This window comes from Gigantopelta aegis, chromosome 8 (genome assembly GCF_016097555.1).
Source record: "Gigantopelta aegis isolate Gae_Host chromosome 8, Gae_host_genome, whole genome shotgun sequence".
NCBI classification, from domain to species: domain Eukaryota; kingdom Metazoa; phylum Mollusca; class Gastropoda; order Neomphalida; family Peltospiridae; genus Gigantopelta; species Gigantopelta aegis.
In genome coordinates this window covers 80,539,758-80,558,210 of record NC_054706.1, presented here as the reverse complement: position 1 = coordinate 80,558,210, position 18,453 = coordinate 80,539,758, and the positions used below count along the sequence as shown (strand labels likewise).

General features: G+C 39.2%; 1 protein-coding gene and 1 long non-coding RNA gene across 3 annotated transcripts in view; one reads left to right on the top strand and one right to left on the bottom strand.

Moving 5' to 3' along the window:
• Positions 1 to 7,529, bottom strand: part of LOC121380112 — a 32,202-nt gene extending 24,673 nt beyond the window's left edge. The window contains exon 1 of the long non-coding RNA XR_005958882.1: positions 7,178 to 7,529. This is a non-coding gene — a long non-coding RNA (uncharacterized LOC121380112). The remainder of the gene's footprint in view (positions 1 to 7,177) is intronic.
• Positions 1 to 18,453, top strand: part of LOC121380110 — an 80,776-nt gene that overhangs the window by 45,124 nt on the left and 17,199 nt on the right. The window lies entirely within an intron of this gene.

Sequence of the window (18,453 nt, the reverse complement as noted above, 5' to 3'; positions counted from 1 at the left end):
CTGTTCCTAGTGAGACGGTGAATTGGAAAACAAATCGATGATTGTCACGTCAGTAAACAACACGTTAAAGTGGCGGAGATCCGGTATCAACCCACTGAGTTGAATATTAATTAGGACCCGCGGGGTATAGGGATCATGTGATATGTGTGGCAATGTCAGTGTCAGGCACATGGCATTTTTTGGGGGGAGGGGGGGGGGGGCAGTCCTTGGTTTTTTAAAAACGAAGGCGAGTGAAAAATCGCACACTTCAAAACGCTTAGGCGAGTGAAAATTCGCACTCATCAAAATGCTAAGGAAAACCAAATATTATTAATTTATGAAGTACTTGGTATATATAAATGCAGAGACATATTATGTTGCAAACATTAACCAATAAACCAATGCTTTCTTCTAATTTTATGTTGTTTGGTTCATTAGTATAGTCTGACTTCTTGTCCCTTTCAGGAATGGAGTTACAATTTATTAAAACGTTTCAGAAGTAGTACTATAGAAATATAATTATAACATATATACACTGATGCAGACAATTTGATTTTTTAATTGCAATACAGTATGTACTATTCAGATAATTTGATGCACTCAGTTTATATATATATATATATATATATATATATATATATATATATATATATATATATATATATATATGATATCTTACATTTTCAGTGCAATCAAAGTATGTGAATATTTTTCAGATCACATACTTTAAGAATTTGATAACTTTGCAAATTAGATGTAAAATAGTCAAGGTCTCGGCACTAGGTTTATTGACATTTAAGCAAACACTTAACACTTGACGTATGCATTCATAGTCATCAACTAAAAACATTTCAATGGCAATTTGACACTGAAAGCTGTCAAGCGTTCAGAAAAGAAAAAACGTTAGGCATAACTTTATTTTGATATAAGGACATCCAAAATAACGTCATTCGAGTTTGACGTCATTTCCATTCAAAAATACACTGCCCAACATATTCTTACGTCATTTGAATAGCTAGTAATGGCGGACTGGAATTAAAGTTGCGTAAACAGTTTACAAAAACACGTTGTATTAAGCTTGAGCTTATATGATAAAGAGATTATTACCCTCGTGTATTTCGGTATCATCAATATCATATATTAGGAATAAAAATAATGTATTATGCTCGCCAGAGGCTGGCATAATACAATTTTTATTCCTAATATATGATATTGACGATACCGAAAAACACTCTGGTAATAACACATATATATATATATAGTAGTCGTTTTCGAGTTGAAAGACGCTATTTTATATATACCTTTTCAGTGTTAGATGGTTTGGTGGATGTGCAGCTAAACATATATAGGAATCAACTTGTCTTGAATTTCATTATTATGTACAACGAACATGATTAGGATAGTTGGGATGGGAAAAACCCGCTGGTTCCGAGGAGGGAGTTCATGAACTACGACCCAAGCATCTCAGGTGTGCACTACCGACTCATATTATTAAAACATGGGTTTTTTTTAAATAACTCGTGAAACGTAGGCCTACAATTACTTCAGTTGATAGTGTTGGTTGGGATATTGACATTCAGAGGAGGGATTTAAGGACCCAGAGGGCCTAAAGGAATAACATGTTACGGGTGTTAGTGGGTATGTTCCCCCGAGAAAATTCTCAATTTTAAGTGTTCAAATTCAGAATTTTAGGTGTTCACATACATTTTCAGTCCTTTGGATACAGTAACGTGTGAACGTTTGGACATGCTGTATTGTTTTGAATTGAAGCAAATATAAATATAAAGTTGAAAGTTAAAGTTTATTTTTATTTTGCTTAAAGACACCAGTTGAGCACATTGATTTATTAATTATCTTCTATTGGATATCAAACATTTGGTAATTTTGACATACAGTCTTAAAGAGTAAACCCGCTACATTTTTCTATTATCAGCAAGGGATATTTGATATGCACCATCCCAGACAGAATATGGCAGTTGTGTACTGACTGGAAGGAAGGAGACCAAAATAACTATGGACTAAGACATTGGCTTAGTTTTAGAAGAGTTAACTGTCACTTTACATGTAACACCTGTATACATTACAGTACAAGTAAATCCCAGTGCTTTTTCATTTTAATCTCTTTATTTCCACGTGTTTCCACGTGCTCAATTTTAACAGCTTTATATTATTATTTTTAAAAGGAAAAACACGATGCAAAGCAAACTGGAGATAAGCACGTTTTTGTTTCTAGGCCAAGATGGACCTAAGGGGGCATGTACCCTCACTTTTCAGATATTTTGCTTTATATTTGCTTTATAATAGTGTAAAAGTGTGTAAATATAAAAGTGTGCCCCCCACTTTTTGGCACCTTCCTACGCCACTGAATTATACACTCAATGTGACACTTTTGTGTATAACTTTATTATGTATTGTTATAGATCGAATTTGGCTGTCAAGGCGATTTACAAGCCCTTGGACGTAACAGATACACCATTGATTGGGCCCTGTAGGGGACATGTAATCCAGGAATGCCTGTTTGTATTTGTAGGGGACATGTCATCCAGGAATGCCTGTTTGTATTTGTAGGGGACATGTAATCCAGGAATGCCTGTTTGTATTTGTAGGGGACATGTAATCCAGGAATGCCTGTTTGTATTTGTAGGGGACATGTAATCCAGGAATGCCTGTTTGTATTGGAATGGAGAAATAATCAGCTTTGTTATAACAGAACACAATTTAATATACATTGCTTAACATACTACACAATACTGAATATAAACCCACTTTAAAAAATAAAAAAATAAAAAATTAAACAACTCCACTTGTCTTAAACATACATATATATTTAGAAGTGAAAAGCCTTTTCACCTTTTTTATGGGCTCGTCAGTTCATAAACGTATATAAACAAAAATTCCCCAAACCCCGATAACCCTACCGAATATGGCTAATAAGTATGGTGACTGTCATTTCACGCTCATTACCAAAAGGTGTACTTTTAAACTGCAAGGTGTACTTTTAAACTGCAAGGTGCAATTTTAAACTGAAAGGTGCACTTTTAAACTGAAGCCCATTGTGCTATTTCTCGTTTCAGCCAGTGCACCACGACTGGTATAGCAAAGGCCGTGGTATGTACTACCCTGTCTGTGGGATGGTGCATATAAAAGAATGCTTGCTGCTAATCGAAAAGAGTAGCCCATGAAGTGGCGACAGCGGGTTTTGTCCTTCAATGTCTGTGTGGTCCTTAACCATATGTCTGACGCCATATAACCGTAAATAAAATGTGTTGAGTGCGTTGTTAAATAACACGTTTTTTTTTTTTTTTAACTGAAAGTTGCACTTTTAAACTGAACTGTGCATTTTTAAACTGAAAGGTGCACCTTTAAACTGAAAGGGGCTTTTATTTTCCATTAGGATCAATGCTGATAACGAAATTACCTGTAAAGCGCAGTTGGTGCGGTTTCTGACAGATGCAATCTGATTGGAATCCCCTCGATTGTCTGATTGGAATCACCTCTATTGTCTGATTGGAATCCCCTCTATTGTCTGATTGGAATCCCCTCTATTGTCTGATTGAACATTACCTCTATTGTCTGATTGGAATCCCCTCTATTGTCTGATTGAACATCACCTCTATTGTCTGACTGAAATCCCCTCTATTGTCTGATTGGAATCACCTCTATTGTCTGATTGGAATCCCCTCTATTGTCTGATTGAACATCACCTCTATTGTCTGATTGAAATCCCCTCTATTGTCTGATTGGAATCCCCTCTATTGTCTGACTGGAATCCCCTCTATTGTCTGATTGAACATCAATCACTACGGAGACAACACTACACTTCATGCTCGTAACCGGCCTCGGTGGCGCAGTGGTTAAGCCGTCGGACTACAGGCTGGTAGATACAGGGTTCGCAGCCCGGTACCTGCTCCAACCCAGAGCGAGTTCTTAAAGGCTCAATGGGTAGATGTAAGGTCACTACACTCTCTTCTCTCTCACTAATCACTAACCAACTAACAACTAACCCACTGTCCTCAACAGACAGCCCATATAGCTGAGGTGTGTAGACAGAACAGCGTGCTTGTACCTGTGTGTGTGTGTGTGTGTGTGTGTGTGTGTCTGTGTGTGTGCCTGTGTGTGTATCGCTGTGTGTGTGTGTGTGTGTGTGTGTGTGTCTGTGTCTATGTGTGTGTCTGTGTGTGTCTCTCTCTGTGTGTCTGTGTGTGTGTGTGTGTCTGTGTCTATGTGTGTGTCTGTCTGTGTGTGCCTCTCTCTGTGTGTCTCTGTGTGTGTGTGTGTCTGTGTGTCTGTGTCTATGTGTGTGTCTGTGTGTGTCTGTCTGTGTGTGTCTCTCTCTGTGTGTCTATGTGTGTGTGTGTGTGTGTATGTGTCTATGTGTGTGTCTGTGTGTGTCTGTCTGTGTGTGTCTCTCTCTGTGTGTCTGTGTCTGTGTATATGTGTGTGTCTGTCTGTCTGTGTCTCTCTCTGTGTGTCTCTCTCTGTGTGTGTCTGTGTCTATGTGTGTATGTTTGTGTGTGTCTCTCTCTGTGTGTCTCTGTGTGTGTGTGTCTGTGTCTGTGTGTCTGTCTGTCTGTGTGTGTCTCTCTCTGTGTGTCTCTCTGTGTGTGTGTGTGTGTGTGTCTATGTGTGTGTCTGTCTGTGTGTGTCTCTCTCTGTGTGTCTGTGTGTGTGTGTGTGTGTGTGTCCTTTATGTATATGTAGTGTCTTGCACAATGACGCGAGGCGCCAGAGTTGCCTTGGGGGGGGGGGGGGGTAGGCATGTTCCCTCAGGAAATGTTGAACATTGGGTAGGCATGTTCCCTGAGGAAATGCTGAACATTGGGTAGGCATGTTCCCTGAGGAAATGTTGAACATTGGGTAGGCATGTTCCCTGAGGAAATGTTGAACACTGGGTAGGCTAAAACACGATTTCCTGGCATCTGGGTTTAAAGGCGCTCTGTCACGGATGGTTGACCTAATTAATGACCTAACAAAGTATTATCTTAAAATATATACATTTGATTTGTCGCTAAAAGTACTTTATTTAACCATCTACATAACTACCATAAATTTATCGTTTGTTGTTCGCGGAAAAATCTAAACACCTAAACACCGCATTTATTTTTCAGTTTGCCAAATTTATTATTATATAAAATATGCCATAACCCCATGGGTAATTACAAATGGCTTGGAATAGGAATTACTACATTTTAAAAGAATACTGTGAAGTGTTTATATACGAAGTAGCTATATATACGACGGCCGTGTATATGGCCTCCGCTAACGAGGGCTGCCTATAAACACAGAAACAAATGTATATAGGCGGTAAATAAGTATTTGATTGATCCATATTGCCGAACCACTTGGAACAAGAGGAATACATACTAAGTACAAACAGGGGAATGGGGGTTGAATATGAATTTAGCGGACCCTTTTGTGTACGTTTTCCATAGACACCTACCCAGTGTTTCTGCCGGAAAGAATTTTTTGGGTATGGCGCTATGAAATTACATATTTACAATGTGTTTGCTGAATGCAACAGCAGTCGATTTGGGGGGGGGGGGGGGGGGGGGGGGGGGCTCCACCAGAAATAATATGGTTTAGGATTATGAAAATCACACAGTAATAATAAAGAGTCATTAATTTTGTCAAAGTTAACTTGAACCATTTTAAAATGCCATACCCATTTTACGTTGATACTGTATATGAATAGCGTAATATTGCCCCTGCAGTACTGTAATAATAATAATAATAATAATAATAATAATAATTATTATTATTATTATTATTATTATTATTATATATGAATGAATGAATACATTTATCAGCTTCTGAGATTATCTGAAAAAGAAAATAAATACACACCAACTACGGACAGTACACAAACTAACAGTCGGAAGGAAACGTGTTATCTGTTTTTGAACCGTCAATGTACCATTATTGTTACAGATAAGCATAATTAATAACTATGATTCGGTAACAGTACTATCAGTTTAGCTGATTCCCAGTCTGGAGCTCCAAGTAGTAAGACGTGTTTGTTTCGCGTGTGCATACTGCACGTGCTTTCGTGTGCTCGACTTGGGGGTCCTTCATTTCGTTGTTTTTGTCAGCGAAATGAATTTTTGTACTGGGATGTATGCGGCCATTGGAACTGATTGAACGCTGGAACGCTTCTCGTTTTGACAGCCTGCACCACCAGGTTGGATTCTTTTTTTAGCGAGATTCGTTGCCTCCACGTCATTTCTCCGTCTGACTCTCGACTTGGGTTTTTTCGTGACTCGTATGACGGCCATTCTGCAGAACGCCACGGTTGTTCGCGTTTAGTCTCTACATGTCCGAGCCTGTCCTAGCAGCACTGGAAGATTGACCGCCCCACTCTAAGAAGAAATAGGAAGCGGGGTCGGCCCCTACTACTCTTTTTGCTAGACTTTACTTTACTTTATAGTGATACCATCTCGTATCCTCCGGAGTCGGGCCCGTCCGCACCACTATACCAAACCATGACGACTGGACTATACCCTAGTCTGATACTCTCTCTCGTTCAGACGGATCCGGCTTCTCAAGATCTGTATTTCAGCACAGCATTACACCTTCAACGTCTATCGACTGTCAATCTAGGGGTTTTCTTGACGGGATGCAAGCCATCTCGTCCCTTTAAGCTGTGCACCCAAACGGCCTTAACGAGGCCACTCGCGTGGAAATTACTTCTTTTTTAAAATATTATTCAATAGTCCGATCCTCTCTTCTTTCTCTTATTTAATTTTGGACTGTCCTTCTAAAATGCTCCAAATTATATAAATATTCGGCCGAGCAGTCAATTATTTTTATTTTTGGCTTGTAACCTTTTTAAATTTTTTATTTATTTTATTAACTTTTTTACTAATTGCTATTTTCAAAATTCTACCCATTTCCCCCCCCCCCCCCCCCCCCCCCTCCATCCCGAGTCAGGCCACCGATCTTATCGGAGGTCGGACTCGGGATGGGCGTGTTCGAAACCCTAGTGGTATATGGGCACGTTAAACTAGTTATCATCATCATCAGTTTAGCTAGTTTTGCAGGTCGGTACGGTTAGAGGGCATTATGTTGTGTATTAAGCAACAATGATTGTGCCACAATGTTTTTTGTCTGTGCGGGCACTGTATACCCATCTCCTTGTACCCAACATTTAAAAAACAAAAATGGTGATTCATTTTTCGGGGAACATGTCTCGACCCCTCACCGTAAACTTCGCTCGCCTCCGTGTAGACCTCATCCCCATGCTAAAATCCCTGCACACGCGTCTGCAGTGGTACTGTCTGTGTACGGAGCTCCGTGAAAAAAGAAAAGAAAAACAAACAAACAAACAAATTAAACAACAAACTAACCGTCACTCCCCACTCATTCCCCAAAAATAAATAAAATAAAAATAAATAATAATAAAATCACTTGCTCAATCCCCTGCTTGATAATTATCCGGCGGAGCGTGTCACCCCCTATAAACGTTGCTCACCTCAGTATAGACACACCCCCCCCCCCTTGCTAAAATTCCTGCACACGCGCCCGCAGTGGGTGTGTGTATGATAGCTCCGTAAGAAAACAACAAAAAACAAAAACAAAAAAACAAAAAAAAACAATAATAAAAACAATAAAAAATACAAATAAACCAAATAAATAAAACAAATAATAATAATAAACAAAAATCGTGAATTTATGTCCAACTATTTATTATTTTATTTGAGCGTATTCGCCGTTTTTTGTTTTGTTTTGTTTTCTTTGTTTGTGTGTTTGTTTGTTTGTTGTTGTTTTGGTTGTTTTGTTGTTGTTGTTGGGTGTGGGTTTTTTTTTTGGGTTTTTTTTTTTGGGGGGGGGGGGTTGTCAAGAAATAATATATTTTAAAATATTTATTAAAATGTTTTGGGTGATACAATAGCAAGGTGTGGTATTCTAAATGAATGTAATTGTCATTTATAATCCATATGTAGAGAAATAAGGTCCACTAAATCTGTGATTTTCGACGTCTGCTATTTCAAGTGTTTATCAATTTGATATTGTATTACAGGCTGTAGCCGGGTTGATAACAAGTTCAGATCCATTATGCCGATAAGCTCGTCTTAAAGTAGTTAACCTGTTTTGGTTGGCGTGGTTTTATGCTTATGTTTTGTTTCTTCTTGTTGTTCTTTTAATTTGTTGTTGTCGTTTGGGTTGTTTTTTGGGGGTTTTCTTCTTATTATTCTTATTTTATTATTATTAATTTTTTTTTATTTGAACTCTTCTGTAGCGCCACCTCATTGATCTTGAAGGTGATAAAAACGCCGCCACAAGCATGGCCCACTCGCCTGTCCTGGACGGAGGTCGGCACCTGCGCCCATGACAGGCGTGCGCTACAATAGCTTGTTCTGAATGTGCACGTAAACCCCTATGACCTGACCTGATGGTCCACTCACATTACCATGAACACACACACCGGAAACACATTCAGGGAGGGCGGCACCGGACGTTTTGACAGCTAACTGTATTGTAGTAGGCTACCAATAAATAATGAACTACACACGAACTATATTTAAACGCAGCAGCTACGTTACGTCTATAGAGAATACTTTCATTTTTGTTTCAACTTATTTTCGTGCTTATACCCAATTAAGGTTCAAGGACACGCTGTCCTGGGCACACACCTCAGCTATCTGGGTGGTCTGTCCAGGACAGTGGGCTAGTTGTTAGTGGTTACCGGTTAGTGAGAAAGAAGAGGGTGTAGTGGTCTTACACCTACCCACACACCTCAGCTATCTGGGCTGTCTGTCCAGGACAGTGGGCTAGTTGTTAGTGGTTACCGGTTAGTGAGAAAGAAGAGGGTGTAGTGGTCTTACACCTACCCACACACCTCAGCTATCTGGGCTGTCTGTCCAGGACAGTGGGCTAGTTGTTAGTGGTTACCGGTTAGTGAGAAAGAAGAGGGTGTAGTGGTCTTACACCTACCCACACACCTCAGCTATCTGGGTGGTCTGTCCAGGACAGTGGGCTAGTTGTTAGTGGTTACCGGTTAGTGAGAAAGAAGAGGGTGTAGTGGTCTTACACCTACCCACACACCTCAGCTATCTGGGCTGTCTGTCCAGGACAGTGGGCTAGTTGTTAGTGGTTACCGGTTAGTGAGAAAGAAGAGGGTGTAGTGGTCTTACACCTACCCACACACCTCAGCTATCTGGGCTGTCTGTCCAGGACAGTGGGCTAGTTGTTAGTGGTTACCGGTTAGTGAGAAAGAAGAGGGTGTAGTGGTCTTACACCTACCCACACACCTCAGCTATCTGGGCTGTCTGTCCAGGACAGTGGGCTAGTTGTTAGTGGTTACCGGTTAGTGAGAAAGAAGAGGGTGTAGTGGTCTTACACCTACCCACACACCTCAGCTATCTGGGCTGTCTGTCCAGGACAGTGGGCTAGTTGTTAGTGGTTACCGGTTAGTGAGAAAGAAGAGGGTGTAGTGGTCTTACACCTACCCACACACCTCAGCTATCTGGGCTGTCTGTCCAGGACAGTGGGCTAGTTGTTAGTGGTTACCGGTTAGTGAGAAAGAAGAGGGTGTAGTGGTCTTACACCTACCCACACACCTCAGCTATCTGGGCTGTCTGTCCAGGACAGTGGGCTAGTTGTTAGTGGTTACCGGTTAGTGAGAAAGAAGAGGGTGTAGTGGTCTTACACCTACCCACACACCTCAGCTATCTGGGCTGTCTGTCCAGGACAGTGGGCTAGTTGTTAGTGGTTACCGGTTAGTGAGAAAGAAGAGGGTGTAGTGGTCTTACACCTACCCACACACCTCAGCTATCTGGGCTGTCTGTCCAGGACAGTGGGCTAGTTGTTAGTGGTTACCGGTTAGTGAGAAAGAAGAGGGTGTAGTGGTCTTACACCTACCCACACACCTCAGCTATCTGGGCTGTCTGTCCAGGACAGTGGGCTAGTTGTTAGTGGTTACCGGTTAGTGAGAAAGAAGAGGGTGTAGTGGTCTTACACCTACCCACACACCTCAGCTATCTGGGCTGTCTGTCCAGGACAGTGGGCTAGTTGTTAGTGGTTACCGGTTAGTGAGAAAGAAGAGGGTGTAGTGGTCTTACACCTACCCACACACCTCAGCTATCTGGGCTGTCTGTCCAGGACAGTGGGCTAGTTAGTTAGTGGTTACCGGTTAGTGAGAAAGAAGAGGGTGTAGTGGTCTTACACCTACCCACACACCTCAGCTATCTGGGCTGTCTGTCCAGGACAGTGGGCTAGTTGTTAGTGGTTACCGGTTAGTGAGTCTTACACCTACCCACACACCTCAAAGAGTGGGCTAGTTAGGGTTAGTAGTGTAGTCTTACACCTACCCACACACCTCAGCTATCTGGGCTGTCTGTCCAGGACAGTGGGCTAGTTGTTAGTGGTTACCGGTTAGTGAGAAAGAAGAGGGTGTAGTGGTCTTACACCTACCCACACACCTCAGCTATCTGGGCTGTCTGTCCAGGACAGTGGGCTAGTTGTTAGTGGTTACCGGTTAGTGAGAAAGAAGAGGGTGTAGTGGTCTTACACCTACCCACACACCTCAGCTATCTGGGCTGTCTGTCCAGGACAGTGGGCTAGTTGTTAGTGGTTACCGGTTAGTGAGAAAGAAGAGGGTGTAGTGGTCTTACACCTACCCACACACCTCAGCTATCTGGGCTGTCTGTCCAGGACAGTGGGCTAGTTGTTAGTGGTTACCGGTTAGTGAGAAAGAAGAGGGTGTAGTGGTCTTACACCTACCAATTGAGTGGTTAAAACTCGCTCTGGGTGGGAACCGATACCGGGGTTCGAACCCTGTACCTACTAGCCTATTTCCGATGGCTTAATGTGCTCTCTCTCTCTCTCTCTCTCTCTCTCTCTCTCTCTCTCTCTCTCTCTCTCTCTCTCTCTCTATTTATTTTTAATTTATTTATATATTTATTTATTTATTTAAGAATTGACCGCCATTATTTTTTGGTTCATGCAAGTATGAACCGAAAAAACGATGTGCACACTTTTGTATGACCCGTTATATATATATATATATATATATATATATATATATATATATATATATATATATATATATATATATATATATACTGAACAAAAAAAGAAACTTCCGATTTGTACATATAGTATTTGTTGTGTTAAAGAATTCATTGTGTAATGAAATTATATAGGTAGTATTAGCCTTGAGCTGTATTATCAGGATTCATGAATTTTATCGATTATTTTTGCATGTGCATACATGGATCGACATGTCCCGTGTCGTATTCGGTCAATTTGTTTTACTTGTCTTACTGCCATTGTTGTCAAGTGAACGAAAACGTTTCAAAATTTTGTTAAACATTAACGTTTTTTACATTGTAGCATTTTTAGTATGCCAAGAATACCCAATAATTTACGCGAACGGGCGATTGGCATGCTTGATGCTGGCATGTCGACAGAAGACGTTGCAAGGCATGTTGGGAGTTCTAGTCGAGCGATACGAAATCTTCGCGTAAGATTTCGAACGACAGGAAGCACCAACGACGTCCGCGTGTTACAACGCGTGGTCAAGACCGCTATATCATGAACACGCATTTGCACAATCGATTCCAAACTGCCACTGCTACTGCTGCTAACACACCTGGGCTTCATAATAACCGAATCAGTGGGCAAACTGTTCGTAATCGTCTGCGGGAGAACGGTTTACATGCACGACGTCCTTACGTCGGATGCGTTTTAACGCATCTTCATCGTCTAAATCGTCCTAATTGGGCACGTGTACACACTCGTTGGATACGGCGACGCTGGAATACCGTTCTTTTTTTCGGATGAATCCAGATTTTCTTTACAACGCGGTGATGGCAGGGTGCGCGTCTACCGTAGGAGAAATAAACGCTATGCTGACTGTTGTGTTCTTGAACGAGATCGTTTCGGGGGTGGGGGTTGTGTCATGGTCTGGGCAGCCATTGCCCATGGTTATCGTTCACCACTAGTCGTCACTGATGGCAATTTAAATGCTCAACGTTACCGCGATGACATTCTCGCTCATCATGTCATTCCTCTGTTCCATAACAACGCCAACATCTCGATTTTTCAGCATGATAATGCCACCTCTCATACAGCTAGAGACGCTATACATTTTCTTAGGACAAATAACATTGATTTCGTTGATGACTGGCCCACTAAAAGTCCTGATCTCAACCCCATCGAGCATGTCTGGGATAGTCTGGACAGACGATTGAGGCGTCGTCTCAACCCACCCGCTAACGTCAACGAACTTCGTCAAGCGCTCATTCAGGAATGGAACAATATTTCACAGGCAGAAATCAACACTTTAGTCAATTCTATGCGCCTGCGATGCACTGCAGTGGTCAATTCAAGAGGTGGTCATACCCGTTATTAAGTGGGTTTTTTTTTTTTTTAACCCCTACCACACTTGGTCAAAGTTTCTCCCAGTTTCTGTTAACCTATGGCCATGATTTTTGCACCAAATGATGCATCATGGAACACTCTTTAAACGCATATATAACAATTATTCCCCCAGTTTGTTTTCATCAAGTTATGTTCAAGCAAAGTTAGCGGAAGTTTCTTATTTTGTTCAGTATATATGTTTGTAATCAACTCTGGTCGTATTAAATCAGTTTCTAATGATGTAACATTATGAGCTACACTTGCTGTCGAAGTAAAAACATAAATCAAAACAATAATAACTAAAATATTTATTGAAATCCATATTCTGACTGGTATATCAAATTCCGTGGTATGTGCTGTCCTGTCTGTGGGGTAGTGCATATAAAAGACCCCTTGATCCCTTGATCCCTTGCTGCTAATGAAAAAATGAAGTGGGTTTCCTTTGAGACTACGAGTCAAAAATGACCAAATGTTTGACATCCAATAGCCGATGATTAACACAAAAATCAATGTTTGACATCCAATAGCCGATGATTAATACAAAAATCAATATTTGACATCCAATAGCCGATGATTAATACAAAAATCAATGTGCTCTAGTGGTTTCATTATACAAAACAAACTTTAACTATTTTCTTCGTATTTTACGTCAATAAAAATGTTATGACTCATTATCACTATGTAGGACTTACATTGGATATTGGTACTGTCGTAGCTATAACCGTGCTACATATCTTGGCACCACGACTGAGCTATGGTAATACAATTGTTTTAACACATGATTTAAAGTTATCACTGATAATAAAACAATTATAGACCTGTATTTAAGACTTTAGCAAACAAATACGCCCACAATTAATTCTGAATAATAAAGTCGTTGTTGCTTTTAAAAACATAATTTAAACTTCCTTGACAGGTTGTTGGGATAAGTTTGTATTTTTTGTGTATTCTGTAATATATATTGTTTGACCAAAAATAGAACAAACTTGATTAATGGTAAGTGACCCCCAACAGTAAGTCATTAATAAAAGGCAAACGTTTAACAATTATTTTTTCTACTTGTGCTAGCAAGATTTGTCGTTCGACAGTACCAATATTCATTGTCGGTTCAAAACAATGATTGTTATAATATATCAAATTAAAACGTTTTATTCAAATGGAAAGGGCTTTGATCACAAATGATCTTGTCTGAAACTTTTTTTTACATAGTTTTTGAGTGGAGAAGCAATTTGTTTGTGTTTCATTTATGTATATTTATGTGCAATATGAATGTAGTAGAAGACGAATATCACTTTGTTCTAGTGTGTCCTTTCTTCAGTAACATAAGAGATTAATATATTAAACCTTTTTATTACAATAAACCATCAACATTTAAATTAACGCAACTACTGTCCAGCGACAATTCAAAACAGCTAATTAAATTGTGCAAGTATATGAACACTGCTACCACGCATAGAACAGACAACATTGATACATGACATATGTTATTATACTGTATATTATTGCTATGCATGCATTACCCATTTACTATAGAATTTTATTGATTGTAACCCGATGCTACATACCATTCCCCGCAGTGTGCACATTATATTATTTTATATATAAATATGTATGTATGCCTGGCAAAAAATAAAATGTGTGTTTAGTAGGACCAAAAGGTTAATCATTTTGGAATTAAGGGGGAGGGACGGGGGGAGGTCAGGTGGTAGACGGGGGTCACAAGCCCCCGGTTCCTATTGGCATGTAGTTGATACTAGTACAATAGAAAATTATGCTACATTTGATCGACGTTATATACGTCCTATTGGCTTGCCCAGAAGGTTTCCGTTTTAAGTGCTATTTTTAATTAATTTCTTAAAATACATCACCCACAATGTTCAACACTCAGTTGTTATGAACACGCGTCTCTGAGCATCTTTATTAAAACAGATTCTAGTGAACACGCTCGCAAACCCGCAGATCTTGCACCTTTTGGGAGGTCGGATAATTTGCCTTCGACAAACTGAAATTGCCATTTTTATAATTTTGTGAAGTCCCTCCCCTTTTACAAAATCCTGGATCTGCCTCTGCGTCCAAAATATGGGTATAAATTCAGTTAAGCCTAATTGCAAGCATATAGGACGCATCAGTACAAAGTCTCGGCGTTTGCAAATAATCCCAGACAACGTCATTGTCTCGATCCTTGCAATACACCCCTGGTTAGAGGTCATGAGGCGTATTGCACAACGTGAAGAGACGATAAATATCACACGGGTATCTCTTCAACCGCAGTTTAATCAAAGAAAGGAAACATCCGGGCAGTATCTTGGTGGAGACAGGCTAGTTATTTTCACGCGCGCGCGTGCGTGCGTGCGTGTGTGTGTGTGTTTGTGTATGTGTGACTGTTTGTGTGTGTGTATTTGTGTGTGTGTGTGTGTGTGTGTGTGTGTGTGTTTATTTTATTATTTATATTAAAATGTGTATTATAGTATAGTATAGTATAGTATAGTATAGTATAGTATAGTATAGTATGCTTTGGGGTTGTTGTTGTTTTTTTTGTTTTTTTTGTTTTAGTTATTTAGACGACGGTGTAACTGAAGGTGTGATTTTAACAATGGACCTAATCCGGGTTAGCGCTATGGATTATGGCAGAGGTCACGGTTCAATGGATTCTGGCATGAGTTGTAGTAAACTTCTGTTCTGTTCTGTTCTGTAGAATCTGTCAAAATATCGGACCTGATTTTTTAAAAGAGTGTTTTAACAGTGTAACAGGTCGCATAAATAAGACATGCTACATAATGTTTCTGTGAGATTGGTTCGGGATGGTCGTTTTGAAAAGATTATTTTTGTAATGAAGAATATACGGTTAACTGTCAATTCTTAAAAAAAAAAAAAGAGAACAAGTTTGTTGTGTTTAACGATACCACATTGATTAATTAATCATCGGCTATTGGATGTCAACCATTTGGTAAGCAGACGTCAGAGGAAAACCGCTACATGTTCCTAATGCAGAAAGGGATCTGTTATATGCACTTTCCCACAGACAGGGAAGTACATACCATAGCCTTTGACCAGTTGTGTGCACATCAAAAGACACGAGCTGTTATTCCCCACGGTTTATTTGGCGAACTGTCGTACTGTGTGTCACGGTAATCAGGGATAGAGATGGGGCAGACGAAGAATTTCGTATACAAAGTTTATTCAATTTGGATACTAGCCTGTTAACTATAGATCAAATGATAGATAATTGTACTAAGACACTTCACGAGGTCACTGATCCATTTTTCAAATGTAAGAATACCCAAAATTCGAATTTCAGTAGTAATAATGAGTAACGGACAAACCGTGGTTTAACAATGAAGGAAGGAAATGGCTTATTTAACGACGCACTCAACACATTTTATTTACGGTTATATGGCGTCGGACATATGGTTAAGGACCACACAAATATTGAGGGAGGAAACCCGCTGTCGCCACTTCATGTGCTACTCTTTTCGATTAGCAGCAAGGGATCTTTTATATGCACCATCCCATAGACAGGATAGCACGTACCACGGTCTTTGATGTACCAGTCGTGGTGCACTGGCTGGAGCGAGAAATAGCCCAATTGGGCCCACTAACGGGGATCGATCCCAAACCGACCGCGCATCAAGATTTGCCACTGGGCAACGTCCCGCCCCTGGTTTAACAATGAATGCAAACATAAAGCCTATCTTGACGCGCTGGTGAAGTACAATGCAATACATGTCCTGATAATATCAATCACTTACACAGATGTAAAACTGCAAACATAAAGCCTATCTTGACGCGCTGGTGAAGTACAATGCAATACATGTCCTGATATATTAATAACTTACACAGATGTAAAACTGCAAACATAAAGCCTATCTTGACGCGCTGGTTAAGTACAATGCAATACATGTCCTGATCATATTAATCACTTACACAGATGTAAAACTGCAAACATAAAGCTTATCTTGACGCGCTGGTGAAGTACAATGCATTACATGTCCTGATAATATTAATCACTTACACAGATGTAAAACTGCAAACATAAAGCCATCTTGACGCGCTTGTGAAGTACAATGCAATACATGTCCTGGTAATATTAATCACTTACACAGATGTAAAACTGCAAACATAAAGCCTATCTTGACGCGCTGGTGAAGTACAATGCAATACATGTCCTGGTAATATTAATCACTTACACAGATGTAAAACTGCAAACATAAAGCCTATCTTGACGCGCTGGTGAAGTACAATGCAATACATGTCCTGATCATATTAATAACGTACACAGATGTAAAACTGCATACAAAAAGTTGACAAAACGTCTTAAAAAGACAATATAATACCTGGTAGGGCGACCAGCTTGAATATTTGAAAAAGTATAACCCTAAAGAATTTTATCGTATCTTTTCTACATCAAAGACGACAATTACTAAACTTTCTCTTCATACATTTTTTGAACATTTTAAAGGCCTGGGTAGTTATGATACTATCAATAATGAAGTTCAAGATGATACGCGTTGTAAACTCAATACTAATGAAACACTATATTAACACTGAATTAATATCTGCTATAAAACATTTAAATTGTCAAAAACGTCCTGGGTTTGACGCAATTATAAATTAATTTTTCATAGAATTTAGTGAAGTCCTATTTCCTTATATTAAATGAATATTTAATAACATCCTCAATTCTGGGGTCTTCCCAGCATCATGGAGTAAGGCAGTTATTGTTCCTGTTTTCAAAAAAGGAGACGAGTCTGATCATAACAATTATCGAGGTATCAGTTTACTCAGTGCATTAGGCAAATTAATTACATGTACTTCCATTCTTAATAGGCGTCTGATAGATTAGTCCGAAGATATTAATATCATTAGTGATACTCAGTTTGATTTTCACATAGGTTTGAGCACAGTGGAAGCCATATTTTCACTATATTCCATTATTTGGTCTGCTTTCTCCAATAAAAATTGATTATATTGCTACTTCATTAATTATAAAAAGGCCTTCAACTCTGTCAACAGCTTTCTAGGACTGGCATTAGGGGTAAACTCCTAAAGGTAATCCAGAGCATGTATAAAAAGTGTTAAATCTTGTGTAATGTTAAATGGGAAGTTGTCAGACATCTTTAATAATGAGATCGGCCTGATGCAGGGAGAAATTTTGTCGCCGATATTGTATTCCCTGTATGTAAATGATATAGAAAATTAGTTCATTGAAAATTCGTGTCCAGATTTTGAGCTGAGAGAATTAAGTTTATTTTTGCTTTTATATGCTGATGATATCGTAATATTTTCAAAACGTGTCGAAGGGCTCCAGTCTATGTTAAATACTCTAAGTTCGTACAATAAGAAGTGGAAATTGTGTCTCAATGAAAGAAAAACAAAAATTGTGGTATTAAGGAAAGGAGGTCATCTGAAAGAATGTGAAAAATGGTACTATAATGGTATTAAGATTGACACCGTCGATCAATTTTGTTATCTTGGTATAACTATGAATTATAATAATAATTCTTTTCACGCTATTAGTTTACTCACATATCAAGGTCGTAAAGCTTTATACGTTCTTAAGAGAAACACTAGGCATATAATGCTCAACATGAATACTTCCCTTAGTTTGTTTGAATCGTACATTAAGACTGTTATTCTATACTGCTGCAAAATTTTGGGGTTTCATGAGGCAGAATCCATAGAAAAGTTACACTTAAAATTTTGTAAAGATGTTTTAAAAGTTAAAAATTCGACTCCAAATATCATGATATATTTTTAATTAGGACAATATCCACTAATGTATATTCGAAAATATCGAATGTTGAAATATTGGCTTAAACTCTTGGAAACCAAAAACTGTATATTGCATACTGCATTCACAGAATTAAGATTCAAGTGTGATAACTTTATTATCAAAGATAACTGGGCTGCTTACATAAAGCATTTGTTGTGCTCCTTGGGACATTTGGATTTATGGCTTCATCAAGATTCAATAATTAATGTAAAGCTTTGTTTGCAGTCTATATGGCAAAGAATTATGGATCAGCGGCAGCAGGAACTTTCATCTCATTTACAAGATTCCACTAAATGTTCATGTTTCTACAAATATCTTGTCAACGAGATTAGATTAGAAAA